A 24,473-nucleotide genomic window follows, 5' to 3' on the forward strand; every position below is an offset into this window, starting at 1 on the left:
ATGAATAAGTTAGAAAGATGTCAAATTAACAATCTAACACTACACCTACAGGAACTAGAAAAATATAACAACTCTACCCCAAAGCTAGCAGAAGAGAAGAAATGACTAAAATTAGATGAGAACTGAAAAAAATTGTGGTGTAATAATCCATCAAAAGATCAACAAAACCAAGAGTTGGGTGTACAAAATATTAAACAAGATTGATAAACCTCTAGCTAGATTAACAAAGAAAATGAAAAAGAGAAGATCCAAGTAAGTACAGTTAGAAAAGACAAAAATGACATTGTAATCAATCTCGCTGAAATACAAAGGACCCTAAGAGACTATTATGAACAACTCTGTGCATACAAGTTAGAAAATTTAGAGGAAATAGATACATTCTTGGAAACAAACATCTCCTCAGAATTAAATCAAGAAGAAAGTAAAACAGTAAAACCCTGAATAGACCAATAAGTTCTGAAACTGAATTGGTAATAAAAACCTGTCAACCACAAAAATCCCTGGACCAGACAAATTCACAACCAATTTCTACCAATATACAAAGAATGGGTACCAATCTTACCGCAGCTATTCCAAAAATTCAAGGAGGAGGGGCTGCTCTCGAACTCATTCTATGAAGCCAGCAACAGCCTGATACCAAAATCTGGCAGAAATATCATGGAAAAAAAATAAACTTCAGGCCAATAATCCTAAAGAACATAGACATAAAAATCTTCAAGGAATATCACACTGACTCCAGCAGCATATCAAAAAGTTAATACACCATGATTAAGCAGGTTTTATTCCTAGGATGCAAGGCTGGTTCAATACATGTTAATCACTAAATGCAATTTGCTCCATAAACAGAATTAAAAGCAAAAATGATATGATCATCTCAATAGACACAGAAAAAGATTGTAATAAATCCAACATCCCTTCACGATAAAAACCTTCAACGGATGAGGCATCAGAGGAACACACATAAAAATAATACATCCATAAAAATAATAAGGGCCATCTATGACAAACACACAGCCAACATCACACTAAATGCGCAAACGCTGGAAACATTCTGCTTAAGAACTGTAATAAGATAAGGATGCCCACTCTCACAACTGCTATTCAACAAAGTACTAGAAGGCCTAACCAGAGCAATTGTGGGTGTTGAAACTATTCTGTATAATGCTAAAACTATGGGTATATAACATTATGCATTTGTTAAAAATGTAGATTTAACAAGAGTGTGAACTTCAATGTAAACTATGAATTTCATTAGCAATAACGCATCAGTACTGTGTCATAATCTGAAGATAATAGCAGAAATGTGTGTGTGTGTGTGTGTGTGCATGCGTGCAAACACATGCATGTTTGAGGAGAGGTGCAAGAAAACTGTACTATCTGCTCTAATTTTTTATAAGAATTGTTTTAAAAAGTTAAAGAATAGTATACAATGACTAAAAGCTGTTAAAATTGTACCAAAGTAGAAAATCTGGATTTTATATCATAGAGAATAAAATGATAAGGGTTTACCCTATATAACAGCCTCTAATCATTGTATGCATATAATCATTGTACATATAATCATCTGTGTCTGGGGCAGATTTTTAGGATATTAGATTTTTCTGGCATTTAAGGAGAGATTGATGTGTGAGACAGAATGTGTAACTTGTTGGATCAAAAGGGTATCAGATTTTCCATGGAAGATTCAGTGGTTAGTAGGTGACTAGAATGTAAATATACTGGGCCAATATTTTTTTTTAAATGGATGAAGAAAGAATCCAAATTAATGTAAGGAAAACAAATGTTAAACCTCAAGAAATGAATATTAACTGAGGATTTTAATTACAATTGAACTTACTGTGTTATTACTTGAGGTGTGAGAAGATGTAAGCTATGGCAAAGGTAAGACCGAATTTCATATACTGTGCTAGAGATTTGTGACTTTATCCTGTCCTGGGAGACAAGTCTGTATGCATCTTTTGCATTCCATTACATCTTTTTTTTTTTTTTTTTTTTGAGACGGAGTCTCGCTCTGTCACCCAGGCTGGAGTGCAGTGGCCGATCTCAGCTCACTGCAAGCTCCGCCTCCCGGGTTCACGCCATTCTCCTGCCTCAGCCTCCCAAGTAGCTGGGACTACAGGCGCCCGCCACCTCGTCCGGCTAGTTTTTTTGTATTTTTTATTAGAGACGGGGTTTCACCATGTTAGCCAGGATGGTCTCGATCTCCTGACCTCGTGATCCGCCCGTCTCGGCCTCCCAAAGTGCTGGGATTACAGGCTTGAGCCACCGCGCCCGGCCCCATTACATCTTACAAGAGGAGGCACTCACTGTTTTTGTTCTAAATTATGTTCCAAGTATGTATACAGTAGAAAAGTGACTACAAAAAGAGAAGAAACAATCAGAGAGGGATGAAACACAGAAGATATGGTAGGAAAAACAACAAAGAAAAATTATCAACAGTGACAAATGCTTTATAGATCAAGTAGCTTGAAAACTAAGTAAGCCTATCCATTTTAGTAATTAGGAAATTACTAGTGGTCAGAGTCATTTTAGTGGTAACTGGATTGAAGTAGGTCGAGGAGTAAGTTTGGAGTACAAAATGAGAGACAAACAACTAGAGCAATGCTTTAATAAAATTAGACAGGCTAGTCGTTAAAGAGGGACCCATGTTGGAGGTAAATTTGTTTTAAGATGAAAAAAAAAAAAAAAACTAGAACATGAGTTTATGCTACAGCAAAACAACCTTGAGAAATTTGGAAATACATGACAGGAGATAATCAATGGGTCGATACTTTGCAAAGATAGAGCTCTCTGAAATTGGAAGAAAAAGTAGACATAAGTAAGAAAGAACATATGGGTGTTGTCACACAAAATTGAGGAATTCTGGATGTAGAAATCAAATTCAGATAACAGGAAAGTTAGGATAGTATTGGATAGGAAATTTGAGGACTATGTTATCAAAATGCGTCTTATGGTTTTGTGCTAAAGCTAAGTCACAGTGATCCATGGCAATGATTAAAAACATTTTGTCATTTGTATTCCAAAGACTCCCTGAATTGGTAATAATATTGGAGTGGTGGAGGAATCATATAAAATATTCATTAAGGCTATTAAAGAATATTCTTAGGCAGGAAAAAAACAGAAATCAACAATAAGACTATTTCCTTAATCTCTTTTCTAACCCTAGTATTTTATAAATACATAAAAACCCTGTAGAAGAGTGAGAAAGGGTAACCACTTCTGAGAAAGTAGGCCCCGGAGGCACACATTTTTGATAAGTCCAGTTAATTGCCTAGAAGTTCCTCCAGGCCAAGAGCAATGAATCAGTGAACATTTGTGTAGGGATGGCAGTGCCAATTCCCTTTGGCTATAAAAAGTTTATTGGAATTGATGATTTAAATCTCTTCTCAGCTAAAAGCATGTATGGTTTATCTGGATTATTCTTTGTATTATAGTTCTGTGTACTTTTCAGGCCTGAAAAGTAATTCACTACTGAATTATATGCTACCTTAAGGCAAAGAGTAGGTGTTACTCATTTATTTTTCAGTACAGAGTCTCTCTCTCTCTCTCTCTCTCTATATATATATATATATATGAGTGTGAACTTCAATGTAAACTGAATTTTATTAGCAATAATGCACCAGTACTGTGTCATAATCTGAAGATAATAATAGCAGAAACGTGTATGTATGTGCGTGCACGCAAACACATGCATGTTTGAGAAGTGCAAGAAAACTGTACTATCTGCTCTAATTTTTTATAAGAATTGTTTTAAAAAGTTAAAGAATAGTACACAATGACTAAAGGCTGTTAAAATTGTACCAAAGTAGAAAATCTGAATTTTATATCATAGAGAATAAAATGACAAGGGTTTACTCTATATACAAATATATATAATATATACAAATATATAGTATATAATCATATATAATCATACATATAATATAATATATTTAAGAGATAATGTCATATACATATAATATAATATACATATACTATAATATAATATATATGATTACATATATGATTATATACTATATATTATATATAAGATTATATATGTATATATAAAATGCATGCTCAATGCCTACAATTATATACACATTATTTGAAAAAAGTGTTTACTAAAGAAAAAAATGCATTGCACAAGGAAAAAACATTCACTATTTAATAGTCATTATTTCTGCTTGAGAACAGAAAAGACAAAATTCCGTTGAAGTGTAAGGTTTAGTATATGCCCTCTGGTAATCTACTTTCTACTTTCAGAAATAATTGAGATGAATCTAAGAGAAAGATCTTAGAGTGGCCCTGAAGCAGTTTACAGCTTTTCCCTCTTTACCATGAAATACTGTAGGTTTTAGCCAATATCGCATATACTACATGGAATGCATATAGAATTAAACATTTCTTTAGTTGTTCTACAAGTCTATCATCATCTGAAACAAACAATAAAATAGTTGAAACACAATTCTTATGAGATAGCAAAGATCCTTTTTGAGCTGTTATAAGTAATTAATGACATTATCTCTTAAATGCTTTGTACAGTTTTTGGTACAATATGAGTATGGAATAAATATAAACTTTTGTATTAGTTTGCTAGTTGACTTACAGAAACAGACATTTGTTTTCTCACAATTCTGGAGGCTGGACATTCAAGAGCAATGCACCATTCTGGCAGGTTTCTCTCCCTAGCTTACATATGGCTACCTTCTCCCTGTGTCTTCACGTACCTTTTCTTTGTGCATTCCTTGTGTCTCTCTCTATCTTCTTATGATGACACCGTATTTAGGTACCCACCCTAAGGTCTACAGTTTATATTAATCACCTCTTTGATGACCTTATCTCTAAATAGTCACATAGATTAGTGATCACCCTTAAGAGTTCATTTAGTCTTAATCATCTCTTTAAAGGGCTTAACTCCAAATATAGTTACATTTCTAGGTACCAGAAGTTGACACTTCAATTTATGGATTTTGGAGAGCTGCATCATGTCCCTCCAAAATTCATATATTGAAGTGTCAGCTTCAATATTAAATATTAAAATAATAATGTTTGTAACGATAGCATTATTAATAACACTATTATAATAATTATAAAATTATACTATATTATTAAAATATAATAACAAAATACTAAAATAAAAATAATTTTACTGGTATTCAAATAGCAAAATTATTCTTTTGTTAGAGTCAGGTGGTAAACTTCTACAATTTTCTTTAAATATCAACTTATTTATTTTGATTGTATGTTATTTTGTAAGAAATTACCTTGAAACTTAATGACTTGAAACCAAACCAAACCAAACTTGTTGTCTTCAGAATTTCGTATGTGAGGAATGTGAGAATAGTTTGGCTGAGCAGATAATCTTTGGTCAGTGTTGGGTCAGTTGGATTGGCCTGGCCTGAGGGGTTAATTTCTAGAACAGCTGTTGCACACATAACTAGACCCTTTGACCACCCTCTCTAAACCTTTCCAAAGATGTCTCAACTTCCAGGGTCTTTCCTCATGACCTGATTTTGTGTGTGTGTGTGTGTGTGTGTGTGTGGGTGGATGGGTGGGCTTGTTTGTTTTTTTCTTTTCACAACATGGTGATCACAGGTTAGCTCACCTTTTTTTTTTTTTTTTTTTTTTTTTTTTTTTTTTTTTTTTGAGACGTAATCTTGATCTGTCGCCCAGGCTGGAGTGCCCTGGCACTTTTGGGTTCACTGCAAGCTCCGCCTCCCAGGTTCACGGCATTCTCCTGCCTCAGCCTCCCGAGTAGTTGGGACTACATGTGCCCGCCACCACACCCAGCTAATTTTTGTATTTTTGGTAGAGTAGCTCACTCTCTTACATGGCAGCTTCCGGTCACCACAACTTTTCCCTAGTCCAGGTGCCTGCAGCAGCAGCCCTGTGCAGTACATCCAGTTCAGCAGGAGCCGTGAAACGCAGGCGCCATCTGTGCAGGCAACTGGAGCTTCCCGCCCCACTGCACTAGCCCGCGTGCATGGCTGTGCTCGGTGGTCCGGAGCCCGTGATTGCTCGCCTATACACGCGGGGCTCATCCTCAGCAGGTGTGGAATCCAGGCCAGTAGCATGAGCGGATCACAGCCTGCTGGACCGGCCGAGGAGGTGGAACAAACCCAGTGGATATGAGTAATACTCAGACAGAAGGTGCAAGCGGCCACATAGGTTTCTGGCTGGCGAAGCAACATCCCAAGGATCCTGTTACATTACCAAACATTATTTACTTATCAACAAAATGTAATTGTAAATCCATGTCCACAGAATATCCCATATGATATCACAAAAAGTAACTTACATAGCCACAACCCCTGCCTTCTGGAATTTTACAATATAGAGCAGAAAACTGACTGCTACAAAGGCATTAAATAAAAACCAAGAAAATGAAATCAGGCATGACTTGCATGTCTTCATTACATTTTTGTCAAACTTTTACTGGCAAGTAGTAGTACTGATTAATCTCAGACATAAATTTAACATATATTTCATTTATCATTGTAGTAAAAAGTTAGCAATCTACAAAATGCTCATACACCACAAAGCATGAGAGGAAACTACAGGCTAGATATTAACTGAAATTATGGATTGGCTTTGTGTGAGTAACATTTTTATGTGTCATTTTCTTAGAGACTAAAATATTACAGAAATGTTAAAACAGGCATTGAAAACTTGATAACACCTTTCTTCATTTTACAGAGTGCAACTTGAAAGTGTGGAATAAATATATTTGGGGGAAGAATAAATATATGTATCAGTCCTGTATCAGAGATTTGTTTTGCAAAGTTATTCTTCCAATTTTTTCATTTTTCTAAATGTTGCTTTTATTTCAATTTAATTACGGAAAATTTTTTTGTTTTGTTTAAGGTAAGATACTCACTTCCATAGTTCATGATCCTTTATAGTTTAGTGGCAGATAGCTTAAGTATCAAGCAAACTTTACTTTAGAAAGGCCAAACAATTCTTATTTTAGCATATACTCAAAAAAACAGAATGAAAATCATCCTATTGATTGGTGTCATGTACAACCAGAAAATTTCTAAATCTCATTTCCATAAGAAATGCATGCACACAAATAGTTCTATATCACATAAGACTGTTTAGAATTCCTCTACCCTACACCATAGATCACAGTTTAAAATTTTGTTTTCTCATCTGATGTGATCATATAATAACAGGATATCAGAAATTAAAAAAAAAATGCCTACCAAACATATGTGAGTTTTGTCTTTTAAAGGGAAAAACAATTGAAGAACTGTCTGGATTTCTTGTTTTGACATAATGTCAAAAAATTTCTCTATTTTTTTATCTGAGGATTTTAAATTGGTGAAAATAATTTTTCTGTAGAGAAATATACCCCTTTTCTTATTAATTCTCTGCTTGAGTATTGCAATTTTATTTTAGTTGGTTATAGTGACATTTGATTTAATAGTAATGAGGTATTCAGAATTAAAATTGCTTTTAGATAAAGTAGATATGCAAAAACAGTGTGGAAAAGATTTTTTTTATCTGTAATAGAAAAAGTTCCATTGATTTAATTACATATTCCAAGTAAAAATGTATGTTTTTCATGAAAATGTGCTTTAAAGTTCTTGTATATTATACAATATTAGTCAACAAGAAATGATAGCTAGATATGATACAAACAAACATTCATGTGTATAGCCTACTCTATAAATAGTCACTGGCCAACTAGTGTGGTAGGATTTTTCATCTTTTCTTTCTTTTTACATATATTAGAAACATGTAAGACATATAGAAAAGAAAACAAATGGCATAATGAACTTCATGTACACAAGTGTTATCAACCCACGGCCAAACTTCTCCGTGTGGCATCCCAACCGTTTCCCACCATCCCCATTTTAGCGTCAGATTATTTTAACACAAAGTCTCGATAACATATCATATATTAAAGGAAATATTATATTCCCTTTAAAACATATATGCAATGCTTTTAAACCCTTAATATCATTAAACAGCCAGTGTTCATATTTACCTGAATATTATGTAAATTTTTCAATTCCTAATTTTTTAGTTTCTCAAAGTCATAAGGATAGGAATTTTTACTTTCTGAGATCTTCCTACTTTTATCTGAATCTAGCCTGTCCTTGGGTTTATTGTCCCTGTTTTGTTCCGTTTGGATTTCACTCTCAGCAGTTTCTCTTTAGTGCAAACTTTTATCCTTGAATAGTGCTTAGGTTAGTTATTTAGATTCCAAAACAGCTCCATTCCTGAGGACTTCCAATAGTCCCTGGACACTCACTGTCAATTTTAGCCTGTGATACTCCTGTTTAATTCCTGCGGATGTTCTTAGATTTTTCTGCAGTATGTGTTAGTAATATCTAGGTTTCTTGGATCCAAAGATTATGACATGTTTCTTTCCTCATTTTTTCTAGTCCAAACTCTTGTATAAAGAGATTCTTAAGACTGTGGTGGCTGGTTCCTACCCATTCATATTTTGAGGTTTATGGGAATATATTGTTATGCAATGCATTAGTTTCCCATGGCCACCTTAGTAAGTTCCATCACAAATTAATCTCTTCTAGTCTGGAGTTCAGAAGACCAAAATTATTTTAGGTGGGCTAAAATGTGAAGATGTCAGTTGGGATGTGTCCTCTTGGAGGCTCTGGGGGAGAATCTGTTTCCTTTGTTTCCGTTGTTTTCCTTGGCCTTCTAGAGGCTGCCTGCATTCCTTAAACTCATGATCTGTTTTTCATAAAACTGCAAGTTTTTGTCTATTTGGCCCATTTCCCATTTCTCAAACCTCCCCTGCTGAACTTTTATAAACTCACATGTGATTACATTTCGGGCCTGTGATGGTTAATACTGAGTGTCAACTTGATCAGATTGGAGGATGAAAAGTATTGATCCTGGGTGTGTCTGTGAGAGTATTGCCAAAGTAGATTAACATTTGAGTCAGTGGGCTTGGGAAGGCAGACCCACCCTTGATCTGGTGGGCACAATCCAATCAGCTGCCAGTGAATATAAAGCAAGCAGAAAAATGTGAAAAGGCAAGACTGGCCTAGCCTCCCAGCCTACATGTTTCTCTCATGCTGAATGCTTCCTGCCCTCAAACATCAGACTCCAAGTTCTTCAGTTTTGAGACTTGGACAGGCTCTCCTTGCTCCTCAAACTTGCACACAGCCTATTGTGAGACCTTGTGATCATGTAAGTTAATACTTAATATACTCCCCAGATATATGTACATGTATATGTATATATTTTATATATAGGCAATTTTGCCTAGTAAGTCTTATTTTCACATTGTTGTTAATAACAAGTGTTTTTCTGGGCACCTAGGAAATACCATTTGTTCAAAAGCCAAAAGACAGTGTCTATATTCTTATTTATCTTTCAGGTTAAGTATTTTCTCTATTGCAAATTAGCCACAAAATTATAGCAAGTAAACCATTTTGTACACTGAACAGTAGACCCGAAGAGCATCTTTTTAGATAGGATAAAAGAACTTGTTTAAAACAAGGTCACAGAAATTCACTCCTATGTTTTGTTTTGGAAATGTAATTATTTAAGCTCTTACATGTAGATCAGTTATGCATTTTGAGTTCATTTTTGCATGTGGTCTGAGGAAAGGGTCCAACATCATTCTTTTGCATATAGATATCTGTTTTATTCAGCATCATTTTTTTTGAAGGCCATTCTTCCTATGTTAAACTGTCATGCCTCTCTTGCTGAAAATCAGGCTATAAGCATAAAGGTTAATTTCTGGACCCTCAATTTTATTTCACTGATTTTATTTCTTTTCCTTATGCCAGTACAACACTCACTCAAGTAATGTAGCTTTGTATTAAGTTTTGAAATCATGAAATGTAAGTTCTCTTATGTTATTATTTTTCACTAGTGGTTTGGCTTTTGGGGGTCCCTTGCTTTATTACATGAAACTAAGCCCAGTTTATGAATTTCTACAAAAAACTTTAGATTTTAAGTGACAGATGTACTACTCTTCCTTTCAACTTAGAGGCAATTATATTTTTCACCATTGGCCAACTTTCAACATGTTTTATCTCAAGAAATAAAGAGGCCTGAGGAGAGGAAGAGAAAGGGGGGGATAATCCATATGCAGTCAACACACACACATATTTGTTAATTTTACGTTCTCCCTCTTGTATGGGTGCAGTGTGTGGTACCCCAAAACAATTACAATAGAAACATTAAAGATCACTGATCACAAATCATAATTACAGAGAGAATAATCATGTGTTTGAAGTCTTGTGAGAATTACCAAAGTCTGAAACAGAGACGTGAAGTGAGCACATGTTGTTGAAAAAATGGCATTAATATATGTGTTCAATGCAAGGTTGCTACAAACTTTCAATATGTAAAAAATGCAGTATCTACAAAGTGCAATAAAATGAAGTATGCCTGTACACGCTTATGTTATCTGTAATCAGATATAGTTTTACTTCTTCTTTTCCACAACGTATGTTTTGATTTATTTCATTTTCTTACTCAGTTGCCCATGCTAGAAACTCCAGTGCAAGATGGGAGAGAGATGATGAGACCAAACATCACAATTCTAGTGAAAATCATTTAATTTTTTTACTATTAAATATCATGTTAGCAGTGGGTTTTTAGAGGATGACTTTTATCAGATTGAGGAAAATCCTTTCTCTTTCTAGGTTGGTGAGAGCTTTTTTTTTTGTTTTTTGTTTTTTTTTTTTTTTTGAGACGGAATCTTGCTCTGTTGCCCAGGCTGGAGTGCAGTGGCGTGATCTCTGCTCACTGCAAGTTCCACCTCCTGGGTTCACACCATTCTCCTGCCTCAGCCTCCTGAGAAGCTGGGACTACAGGCACCTGCCACCACGCCCGGCTATTTTTTTTTTTTTTTTTTTGGTATTTTTAGTAGAGACCGGGTTTCACCGTGTTCACCAGGATGGTCTCTATCTCCTGACCTCGGGATCCGCCCGCCTCAACCTCCCAAAGTGCTGGGATTACAGGCGTGAGCCACCACGCCCAGCTGAGAGTTTTAATTATGTGTAGATACTGGACTTTGTCAAATGCTTTCACATCTATTGAGATAACCGTGTAATTTTATCCTTTATTGTATTTATATGGTATATTACATTTACCAATTTTCCTGTTTAAAAAACAATTTAACATTCCTGGGATAGGCTCACGTGGTTATAGTGTATAATCATTTCTGTATGCTGCTGGATTTGGTTTGCTAGTATTTGTTGAGAATTTTGGTCTGTAGTCATAAGTATTGATTTGGAATTTTCTTGCAATGGCTTTATTTTGTTTGAATCACAGGTTAACAGTGGCTTCATGGAATTAGTTCAGTATTCCCTTCTCTTATATTTTCTAGAAGAAGTTTTGAAGGGTTGGTGTTAACTCTTCCTTAAACATTTGAGAGAATTCATAAATGAAGCCATCTAGACATGGAGTTTTCTTTATAGGAAGTTTTTAAACTGATAAATAAATATTTTAACTATTTATAGATTTTTCTTTTCTTTTCTTTTCTTTTTTTTTTTTGTTTTTGAGACAGAGTCTCTCTCTCTGTTGCCAGTCTGGAGTGAAGTGGCGTGATCTCAGCTCACTGCAACCTCCGCCTCCTGGGTTCAAGTGATTCTCCTGCCTCAACCACCTGAGTAGCTGGTACTACAGCCACATGCCACCACGTCTGGCTATTTTTTATATTTTTAGTAGAGACAGGGTTTCAACATGTTGGCCAGGATGGTCTTGATCTCTTGACCTTGTGATCCACCCGCCTCAGCCTCCCAAAGTGCTGGGATTACAGGCGTGAGCCACAGCACTCAGCTGGATTTTTTATTTCTTTTTAAGTCAATTTTGGTTTTGTAATTTTGTAGTCTGCTTCTTGATGCAACTTCCTTTTGGAAGTGAATTCTGGAATTAGATACTGGTAATGCTTGTATAATTGTGTGAATATAATTTTTAAATAAACACCGAGTGATATACTTTACAGGAGAAAACCTGGTATGTAAAATGTATCTTAGAAAAACTCTTATTAAATATATTAAACAATAATGCATTTTACGTGAATTTAAAGTTGAAAACATTCCTTTATAAACTGTATGAACTTAGAGCATTTGGTATGTATGGTGATCTAGAATTACTAGGCTTCTAATTATTGATCTATTTCTGGGAGAGGTGAAGTTACACACAGTTAAAACTTTTAAGACTCTTTTTGCAAATTTGCAGTTTATGAATGTACCTTTGAAATGTACATTATGCATTTGCTTTTACTTCTTAACAACTGTAGAGGTCTTGGCAGTGAATCATGTTTAAGAAGCTCTAAGATGTCTTCCCAAACCGTGAATGATTTACTTGTAAAAGAATGACATTTAACTATGCACCTTTCAAGTGTCCCCAGTGTAGAATGAAACATAGAGTTCTTTGTAGATCTTACGTGATACTCCTGTGGAGATTAATAAAAATTTATTATCTTTCTTGACTTAAAGAAGTATTTTTTACGTTAATGGTAAAGTGAAAGTAACATACTTCATATAGGTTATAAGAAATGTTAACATTTTTTTTATCCTTAAGGAATTATAGTCAGCCATAAACTCTGTAAAAAGGATGAGATCATTACTTAGATCGGGAGCATTTCAAGATGAGAGAAGATAAGAAAACGTGAATGTCAAGATTTTTTGAAAAGTTAACATTTAATTGCATACTTTAAAAAAGTATGTATTAAGAAGTCAATATAAGTTTAATCAAGTAAAAGATAAAGTAATTTTTTACACTTTTCTTGGAAAAAATAGAGGAATTGTAAAATTTTTTTGCGATTATAATATCATGATATATAAAGGCACAAACATATACAAGATTTGGCCATCAATGAAGTTAAGTAAATTTATAAATTTTAAGTGTAAGTTTGGAACTTAAAAGCATTTCAACCTACATAGAATCTAATTTTATTTTATTTTATCAAATGATAATGCAGTACCATAAAAGAATAATAAGCTACTTTTATTTTTTTTATCTAAAAAGCCATCCAGCTTTATTGAGATAAAATTGTCGAATCAAATTGGATATATTTAGAATGTACAAAATGATGTTTTTATATATGTACACATTGTGAAATGATTATCATAATCAAACTAATTAACATATCCATCACGTTTCATAGCTAACATTGTTTTGTATGTGGTAGGACAATTAAAAATCTACCTCTCAGCAATTTCAAGTATAAAATACAAAACTATGAACTACAGTCATGGCCGGATGTGGCGGTTCATGCCTATAATCCCGACAATTTGGGAGGCCAAGGTGGGAGGATTTCTTGAGCCAAGAAGTTTCAGACTAGCCTGGGCAACATTGCCCTGTCTCCACAAAAAGAAAAAAAAAAAAAAAGAAGTTTCACTGTAGTTAAGTTTCACTGTAGTCATTTGGCTATACATTAGATCTCCATGGCTCATTTATCTTGCACAACTAAAACTAGTATCCTTTGACCAATATTTCCCCATTTCCTTCATCATCAGCCCCTGGCAGCCCCATTCTACTCTTTGCTTGTTTGAGTTTCACTTTTTGGACTCCACATATAAGTGAGATTGTGCAATATTATCTTTTTTACCTGACTTATTTTATTTGGTTAAATGTTCTTCAGGATTATCCTTGTCGTTGCAAAAACAATCTGCTACTCTTTTATTAACAATGATATAATAATTGTTAACATCACTGTTATTACCATTATCAACAGAAGAAGCAACTCTAATGTTTATTATATCTTCTATTCCAGTTCAATTATACATGCTTTGCTGTAATAACATCTGATGTTATATGCCACAGTTTTGTAAAGAAAGAAAACTATTGGGCCCTAATTTAAGAGATGAGAAAAAGCAACACACAGAAAGTATAACTAATTTATATAATTCCACCCAGATAGCATATGTTGGAATTAGAATTGAGCATTCAAATACATAGACTCTCATGTGGTGATTTGTCTTTTCACCATTTAACTTCTTTTAAAGCAAGTTTATGTCTTATTTACAAACTCATTGGCCTGGAAAGGAAAATCAGAAATTCTGGATTTTAATCTCAGCTCTTATTTCTTCTAGTTTTACGGCATGGGGCAATCAGTTATTTATCTGTAAATGCAAACATATCACTATTACTTAAAAATATATTTCAGTTCATAAATTCTAGCTATGTCTCTCGTTTTCTACAAAAATGCTCCCATCATTTTTACTTCTACAATCCAATTGACTTGTGACATATTTCATCAGCTTCTACAGTCTCATAGAGAAAACTATGTCTGAGACAAAATTAAGAAAGGATATTTATTCATAAAATTGCAGCAACAGACCACATCAGCATCACTTTTGTTTCAGTGTATTTTAACGGTGTTAGAAACAAGAGTCAATTTTATAGAGTATGGAGAGGAAATACCTAGACGGTCTCTTATTGGTCAGTACTCTCATAGTGTTGAGAAGCAAAAGGCACATTCAAATTGGTCTTCAGATATATTTGGCAATCCTTGATTAGCTTTAAAGGGGCAAGCAAACAGTTTTGAGGCATTTCAAGAGAAAGGATTGCTCAGTATTAGTGCAGAATGTTTACTGTGGCTGTTCAATTCTTAGAATAAGTGGGGATCGATGGAATGCTTTTCTGTGGTCAAGCCACAATAATGGTCCTTAATTAGGGGAGAGGAGGCTGCCACGATAGGCAGTTTCTCATTGGAAAGACTTTGACTGCCGCCAGGTGTGGTGGCTCATGCCTGTAATCCCAGCACTTTGCGAGGCCAATGCAGGCAGATCAATTGAGGTCAGGAGTTCAACTCCAGCCTGGCCAACATGGTAAAATCCCATCTCTACCAAAAAAAAAAAAAGCCCACAAAAATTAACTGGGCATGGTGGTGCACTCTTTTAATCCTAGCTACTTGGGAGGCTGAGGCAGAATAATTACTTGAACCCTGGAAGCGGAGGTTTCAGTGAGCCGAGATTGCACCCCTGTACTCCAGCCAGGGAGAAAGAGTGAGACCCTGTCTCCAAAAAAAAAAAAAAAAAAAAAATTTTTTTTTACTGCAAATTTATAAAAATACCACCATGAATAGGGGACTCATTTTAATGCACACATTTAAAGTGAAAATTAAAAGTTAAATTACTAGACAGGTTTTAAATACAAGTTTTTAAAAAAAAAAAACGAATTATTTAAACCAGAATTTCTAAAACTTATGGTAAATTATATTATAGAAACAGAAAGGTGTAATTTTTTTCCAGCTATGAATTTATACAAAACATATTTAATATTTACATGCAAAAATATTATTAGTAATATCATCATATATTTCTAATATCATTTGCTTTAAGGACTTTAGGCAAAAATAAGAGGACTGCTTGTTGGTTGGTTAATTTGGCTTGTTTTTCCTTGCTGTAACAATTTGTAAGTATTATCTAAGGTTTTTCTCTGGTCTTTATACATGATATATACATTTACTATATAAGATATTGCACAGTGGCTCAAACCTGTAATCCAAGCACTTTGGGAGGCCGAGGCAGGGGGCTCACAAGGTCAAGAGATTGAGACCATCCTGACCAACATGGTGAAACCCCGTCTCTACTAAAAATACAAAAATTAGCTGGGCATAATGGTGCCACCTGTAATCCCAGCTACTGAGGGCGCTGAGGCAGGAAAATCCCTTGAACCTGGGGGGTAGAGGTTGCAGTGAGCCGAGATTGTGCCACTGCACTCCAACCTGGAGACAGAGCGAGACTCCATCTCAAAAAAAAAAAAAAAAAAGAAAGAAAGAAAAGAGATATTTTTGCTGGATTTTAATAATGGAACACAAATTAATGATATTTCTTATTCGTGTTGTTACTGTCTTACAACTATTATCAAATTTAATATTTGTGTATGTGCGTGCATGAGTACGTGGCCATACAACTAAGTCCATGAACTAAACCTGTCATGTTCCAGAGTATTAACACTGACCAACAATTTCATTTTTTTCCCACCTGACTTTCTCATGTTTCTCATCTTACTCCTTTCTGTCACATCAACTATAGAGATGACAAGATCTTGCATGGATAGCTATATTAAGAATATAATATTTGTGCCCTCATTTGTTCTTTTAAAAGTAAAACAAATATAGTCTGCAAATTGAAGTATTTAGAAAAAGTTATTTTCTGCTTTTTAATTGTTTTGGTATTTTAAGTGTTTTGAAGATTTATCTTGCCTAATTAGTTTCTTGCTATACAATTTCCACCTTCAGGAGAATACACATTCAAGAGATTACTGTTGGATTAAATCCTAGAAATTTTGATGAAGCAGTTGATTGTAGAAATGGAATGGTATCAAATCATTAATCCATGCTACACTAATAGCTATGTTGGAACTTTACTATTTTACAATAAGAAATCAATAAAAAGGGAAGTAATTCTTCCTGACAATTAAAGGATTCTAATTTTCAGCATTATAGATGATTACGGATGCAATTTTAGAAAATAAATTATTAAGGAATTTCGTATCTTTGCAGAAGCATGATCAAAATTACAGCAAAAACTACTGTCATTTAAATGTGAATATGCTCTACTGATTTGAATATCATATTGTGCTGTTTATACATTTATTCTGTCATTCTGTAAATTTGTAATTTGTAATTGTCATTCTGTAATTCTAACATTGGAAATTTTAACAAAAATAAAATATTAATCAAAGAATATTTCCAGGAACTCCTATATTTATGTTCACTCCAAGAATGTTATATTGAGATACTTTTAAACTATTCTGATCATTATATATTTATATAATCATATTATTTTTATATTCTAATTAGAAATTGTTTTTAAATAACACTGAGAATTGAAACATATGGGCTGCTGTGGGAATTTCACCATAATTTCCCTACCAACTACTTTTATTCATAAAATAAAATGAGACATACAATTACTGCATGAATATGAGACATACGATTACTGTTTTTAAGAATATGACACGTACAATTACTGTTTTTCTTGTGACTAATACACACAATATGCATATTTTTATTGTAACTTGACAGGTAAATTTGATAAATTGATATATTTAACATAGAGTATAATAATAATAAATATGAGATGCATATACATTTTAGGTAAAAGAAATATTATACATCCAAATATAGTATTCAAGGTTAAAAAATTAAACTATTAAAAATTGAAATGATAAGCTGGAACAAAAATTCTAAATGAGATTATAAGGTGACACAAAGCAGCAAATGAAAAGTTATTTTCTTTTAGCATAATGCAGTTTATAGGCAAAGTTATCCAAGGTAAATTAAAATTATTAAAACGTATGTGGCTTCCATATGTTGGATAAGAATTCTTATAGTTACCCATGTCATAAGAAGAAAACTAAGGCACAAAGAAACTAAGTCACTGGCCAAGGTTCACATGGTTAGTTAGTGGAAGAGCAGATAATTAATATTTGTAGCGTGTCTTTAAGGCCAACTGCTAAACAGTTAGATAAGCCTTTTCCAAAATTTGAATTTAGCATGTTATAATTTGCCCGCATTTATTATTCTGAGTTTGTAGAATGATATTTTAGGAAATGTTCTGATATGATTGGAAAACTTTGGCAACACATTCTTATTTGAAAATTCATAAAACCATGTATAGAATAAAGACTCTGTGATGGATTGAGGTTAGGAAGTTGTTTATGTCAGCAAGTCCCAAATTTATTTCAACACAGAATGTTATTTTCATAGAGTAAATGAAATAATGGTCCTTGGGGAAATAACACTAAAAATTACTTTTAAATTATTTGCACTCATTTTACCTTGCAAAAATGAAGAAGTAAAATATACAGAAAAGTGAGTTTGTACTAGTACATGTAAATATTATAGCACTGTTAGTGTTGAGAAGAGAGCTGTCATAGAAACTAACGGATGGATGCATAGATTCATCGTATTGAAAATTATGAAAAAATAAGATTGAATGAGGTAGAATGGTATTGTGCTTAATGTTACAAAGTGCCCAAATTTTTTCTACAAATACAAGCTGGCCATATCTACCTTAATTCCCAACATGCTCAACGCGAATCTTTTTTTTTTTTTTGAGACAGAGTCTCACTCAGTCACTCAGGTAATTTATAGATTCAATGCCATCCCCATCAAGCTACCAATGACTTTCTTCACAGAACTGGAAAAAACTGCTTTATAGTTCATATGGAACCAAAAAAGAGCCCGCATTGACAAGACAATCCTAAGTCAAAAGAACAAAGCTGGAGGCATCACGCTACCTGACTTCAAACTATACTACAAGGCTACAGTAACCAAAACAGCATGGTACTAGTACCAAAACAGAGACATAGACCAATGGAACAGAACAGAGCCCTCAGAAATAATACCGCACATCTACAGTCATCTGATCTTTGACAAACCTGAGAAAAACAAGAAATGGGGAAAGGATTCCCTATTTAATAAATGGTGCTGGGAAAACTGGCTAGCTATAGGTAGAAAGCTGAAACTGGATCCTTTCCTTACTCCTCATATGGAAATTAATTCAAGATGGATTAAAGACTTAAATGTTAGACCCAACACCATAAAAATCCTCGAAGAAAACCTAGGTAATACCATTCAGGACATAGGCATGGGCAAGGACTTCACGTCTAAAACACCAAAAGCAATGGCAACAAAAGCCAAAATTGACAAATGGGATCTCATTAAACTAAAGAGCTTCTGCACAGCAAAAGAAACTACCATCAGAGTGAACAGGCAACCTACAGAATGGGAGAAAAATTTTGCAATCTACTCATCTGACAAAGGGCTAATATCCAGAACCTACAAAGAACTCAAACAAATTTACGAGAAAAAAACAAACAACCCCATCAAAAAGTGGGCAAAGGATATGAACAGACATTTTCTCAAAAGAAGACATTTATGCAGCCAACACACACCTGAAAAAATGCTCATCATCACTGGCCATCAGAGAAATATAAATCAAAACCACAATGAGATATCACCTCACACCAGTTAGAATGGCAATCATTAAAAAGTCAGGAAACAACAGGTGCTGGAGAGGATGTGGAGAAATAGGAACACTTTTACGCTGTTGGTGGGATTGTAAACTGATTCAACCATTATGGAAAACAGTATGGCGATTCCTCAAGGATCTAGAACTAGAAATACCATATGACCCAGCCATCCCGTTACTGGGTATATACCCAAAGGATTATAAATCATGCTGCTATAAAGACACATGCACACGTATGTTTATTGTGGCACTATTCACAATAGCAAAGACTTGGAATCAACCCAAATGTCCATCAGTGACAGACTGGATTAAGAAAATGTGGCACATATACACCATGGAATACTATGCAGCCATAAAAAAGGATGAGTTGGTGTCCTTTGTAGGGACATGGATGCAGCTGGAAATCATCATTCTCAGCAAACTATCTCAAGAATAGAAAACCAAACACCGCATGTTCTCACTCATAGGTGAGAATCGAACAGTGAGATCACCTGGACTCTGGAAAGGGAACATCACTCACCGGGGCCTATTATGGGGAGTAGGGAGTGGGGACGGATGGCATTGGGAGTTGTACCTGATGTAAATGATGAGTTGATGGGTGCTGAGGAGTTGATGGGTGCAGCACACCAACATGGCACAAATATACATATGTAACAAACCTGTACGTTGTGCACACGTATCCTAGAACTTAAAGTATAATAAAAAAAAAAAGAAAATACGAATTCTACAATTACATTAAGTTGAACTATTTATTAATTACCTCATTTTAAGGAAAATATCATATATTTTATTTTTATGATTAAAAATAAAAATACTCTGATTATAAAATTAAAGGGTAATGAATATAGAATATGGTTAAAAGATGGAAGTACATTTGAAATCTGAGATATAAAATAGCAGGACTTGAATTTTACTGTTGTATTAAGAGCAAAGTAATGTTTCAAATGTAGAAATATATTCAAAGGGGATTTAGCTTATTTAAACATTTTTGTCTTCTACCATTATATCAGAAATTCAGGTCATATTGCATTTTATAAAATGAGCACTTCATGCATTCACTGTACATTTTATAATATTCTATTTACAAAAAAATTTTATTGTCTGTAACTGTCACCTTAATAACATAAGATGATATTATAGGGTATGTAACTATGTAAAATATTGTTTCATTGTGGACTTTCAGGACAACTACTGTGAAATAACCGACATAGTGGCAAACAGTAATTATGAACATTATAGAACTCTGCTTATCAACAGGAATAGGCAAGTCAGAGAAGTAAAAGCTTGTGTTTCATTTCTACACAAAACAAAAATGAATTTTCAAAATTGCTTAACTAAATGAACATGTGAGTAAATAACTTCTAATGCCCATAATTTATGTTTGTTAACATTTGGCTTTATGATCAAAATATAAATAGCACAAAATTACCTTGGAAAATATGTGGAAATGTGTCTAAGTCATAGAAGCAAACCATTGTGTGCCTCATATCTCGTTTGTTAGAAATTCCTCTCTGCCCTTTCCTGGTTTTGTATTGTTAGTGTTAAGCTCTTATGGTCAGGGTTTTCTTTCATAGCAAACAAATAAAACTCTAGGACTTTGACTTTCTAAAGCCAAAGGGGAAAATAAGAGAGAAAGAGAAAGTTAAAAAAGGAGAAAATGTTTTATTCTCTCTTATGGCTATGGAAATGCAGACACTATTCTGTGTCAAGAAACTAGTTTTGATAAAGTGGTGAATTGAGAATATTAACAAAAGCATCAATCTTATTTGCCTTTTAAATGTGAAGATGTATGAAAATGTATAATCCTGTTCAAGTTAGTGTTTAATGAACACGTATTTTAAGGCAAATGCTCTACAAATATTGTTACTATGTCCTCTAAAATAGAATCTTTAATCCCTAACAGTTTTCCCATCTATTTTATTCTTTTTCCTAAGTAGTTGCCATGTTAACATTTAAAATATATTTTACATTTTATAAACACTTTAATAATACCTATAGGGCCTTTTGGTGAGCCAGAGACAAAAGTAGATTTACCATTCTCTCCCTTCATGCATAAAAGTATGATTTAGATGGATTCCTTATTAAAACAATTTAACAGTCTTTCATACCTAAGTTAACAAAATAAAGTGTTCTATATAAAGGATGATCCCCCAGACTGGACAAAGTCTGTGAACTGTGCATTAGTTCTTGACTATTTGTATCCAGAAATATCTTTCCTTTTATCATAGTATTTAGATTTTACCAAGTCATTATTGTGACTAGTGTAGTTAAAATATGCACTCTGTGAAGAAAGAAACATGCCTATTTAGCCCACCACTTTGCCCCCAAGCTCCCAATACACTCCTGACACACAGAAATCATTCACTAAATATTTATTGAATAAAACAGTGAATTACAAAATGGATAGATGATTGTTTCATTGAAATTTAGAATTCGAGCTAATAATGTTCTTGAAGGATACTATAGTGAGGGAAAGGGCAAGAAGATGATACCCTGCTGCATATATGGAAAACATAAAGTTTTAAAAATGCCTGACTATAGTATTTACCAGGATTATACTTGCACCTAAGATATAAAGTTTAGTTAGAGAAAGCATTTTGGAGAACTGATTTTCAAGCTAAGACAGTTTTGGAAGTCTGGTATATATGAGTAAAAGGTTTCAATTTCTTTTATAAGAAACAGCAATATTAAATAATATAGAAGATATTGTATAGGAAATATCTTCCAAATATGAAAGGACTAGAGGAATGGAGCTTTATTAAAATTAAAATATATTATGCAAATTAATTTCTAAAAGCTAAAAATAATTTCTCAAATATATTTCTATAATGTACTATATAGTAATAGTTTCATAAAATATAAACAAAAGTCTCACAGAGTCAGAGTAAGAAAAAATTATATCACTAAGAAATTTCTTTCACATATCTAAATGTCAAGGAAGCCATCTTTGTCTTAAAATCTAGAATGTAAAACCAGGAAACAGTAGAATTTGCCTTTAGAAATGCTTTATCTCTAGCATTTCTAAACATGTGGAGTCATTATTTATTGAATGAGTAAACTATTCTGCAAATTTTTAATATTTATTACTTGTTACAGGGGTTTCCAGTGAGCTTTTTTATTGAAAAATCATGCTTCCTAATTTACCAGAAAAATACTCACAATCTGCAAGATCGAGAATGAAATCCTTCAAAATCTAATTATAAACTCATTAATGAGTCATACACATTAAAAAGAGTTAACATCTTTATAAATGCAGAACATCTTGGTTTTATTAATTTAATCTATCTTGTTTTAGTCAAGTAGGCCCAGACTGGTCAGCACTAATTTTTTTCTCTGTCCCTAGGGTATATAGCTCTTCAAATCCTTTTAAAAATGTCTCCAGGTTTCTGGTGGAAGACAAAGTTATTACCTTAAATAATGTTTAAAAGTTAGTTTAGGCTTTGTAGACTTTCTTGTGTGGATGAATGTCAGAGGCTAATACCAACAAAATATGGAAAATGTATGTTGATGAGGGAAAGAAATTGGTACAGATATTGATAAGCTAAGAAATGGGCTGTTTGTGTGTTCACTTTCTCAACTTTGCTGCCAAAAAATTGAAAAAAACAAAAAAGGTTGCCTATGTACAGAAGCTGAGCTCTATAACTGAATAGTCTCTGTGGTGCAGAGATTCACCCGTACCAGGGGCCTATTAAGCTCTGATGTTGGCGACCTCAACCACAACTAACTTATTGTCAGGGAACCCTAGGAGGTCAGTGACCAGCCTGCACCCACATGGGCATTTGCTCCCTAGTGTCTCAGCGGACAAAATTTCCCTGTCCAAGCAAACTTCCTGACCCAGCCTGAAAACCACACGTCACTCACTGAATTTAAAAGCTCATATAAGAAAGAAGAAAAAAAAAGTTTAAGTAATTACATTATAAAATATCTTTCATAAATTAGTTTTTGGGTTTTGTTTTTATTTTTTAATATAGAGTTCCTCCCCAGACTGAAGCAAATAAAAATTTGGTGCAGATAATGACTGAACTCCATGAACATGGCCTTTATAAAAGCCCAGTAAAATTCAGTTAAAAGCAATGGGTCAAACTAGGAAGATATATACAAATCAATTTAGAATATCTATAAGTGCGAGTAATGCAGTGAGAAATCAGGAATTCGATATCCATAAAATTGGGGGCAGGGCAAAGCAGAGAGGTGGGTAACTAGATAGAAAAGCCTAGTGCAGAGTTTCTCAAATTTGACACTGTCGACATTTGGGGCCAGATAATTCTGTGCTTATGAAGCATTGCCCTGTGTAATCAACAATATCTCCATATGTTGTCAAATGTTCCCTAGGTGTCAAAATAACCTCTATTTGAGAACCAGTGGTTTAGAGATAGGAGTTGAGCAGTGGATCAAAAATTTTGGCCTATCTATGCAAACTAGTAAGAAGAAATCTCAATGAAGTTGGGCAATAGATATGGATGACTAGCGATACCATATTCTATCTCGGCAATTAATAATGGTACAAAGTAATTACAAAATGACACTAATTGTTAAGCCCCTTATTAGTTATATTTTATTTTTAACTTCATAAGATATGAAATAAATATTATTTTGGCTCCTATTTCACAGAAAAGAAAAATAAAGTTGATAGATAGTAACATCATAGTAAATATATCATTATTCATGTAGGCCTAAATTCAAAATCTATGAATAAGAGAGTATGCTGGCCAGACACGGTGGCTCACGCCCGCAATCCCAGCACTTTGGGAGGCCGAGGCCGGCGGATCACGAGGTCAGGAGATCGAGACCATACTGGCTAACACGGGGAAACCCAGTCTTTACTAAAAATACAAAAATATTAGCCACACATGGTGGCGGGCGCCTGTAGTCCCAGCTACTCGGGAGGCTGAGGCAGGAGAATGGTGTGAACCCAGGAGATGGAGCTTGCAGTGAGCCAAGATCTCACGCCACTGAACTACAGCCTGGGCGACGGAGTGAGACTCCGTCTTAAAAAAAAAAAAAAAAAAAAAAAAAAAAAAAAAAAAATTAGAGTATGCTGCCTTACATTTTTTGTATGATTCCTTCTTGGAAAGGAAGCAGTGTTTGGATGTTAAGAGTGGTAAGTGTCAGTGGACTCTAGAAATTGCACAAATAATAATCAAGCTTCTTTTCATATTTCTTCCATCTATAAATACTGCTTTTTACCTACATTAGCATAGTAAGACACAGGCACAAAGTTTAAAAGAAAATGTTAGGATTTCATTTAATGTGCTCATGTTAACTCTGGCTTCATCGTGTTGTCATATGATAGTTTTTATTTTTCTGTATTGCTGCAGTTTTATTTCACTGTATGTACTTTGATATGTGTTTCCGTAAGCATGAAATCATTTGAAAGAACATGGGGTATTTGTAAATATTAATAGCTCAGAAGTTCAACAGCATGAATGGTAGAGCCACATAAAGTCATGTAAAATTCAGAATTTAATGTGAATTTAGTCAAGTATGTAAAATTTCTGTTTAGATAATTTGAAAGGTGTTAAATAGGTTTTCTCAGTTACAACATAAATATTTTTTTTTTTTTAT

General features: G+C 33.9%; 1 long non-coding RNA gene across 1 annotated transcript in view; it reads right to left on the reverse strand.

The window, feature by feature from the left end:
• Window positions 1–23,440: 23,440 nt before the first annotated feature.
• The window catches only part of LOC119620808 (uncharacterized), a 31,425-nt gene continuing 30,392 nt past the window's right edge, over window positions 23,441–24,473 (reverse strand). The window contains exon 6 of the long non-coding RNA XR_005237358.2: window positions 23,441–23,896. This is a non-coding gene — a long non-coding RNA (uncharacterized lncRNA). The remainder of the gene's footprint in view (window positions 23,897–24,473) is intronic.

Source organism: Chlorocebus sabaeus, chromosome 4, assembly GCF_047675955.1.
Source record: "Chlorocebus sabaeus isolate Y175 chromosome 4, mChlSab1.0.hap1, whole genome shotgun sequence".
In the NCBI taxonomy this organism is placed as follows: Eukaryota; Metazoa; Chordata; class Mammalia; order Primates; family Cercopithecidae; genus Chlorocebus; species Chlorocebus sabaeus.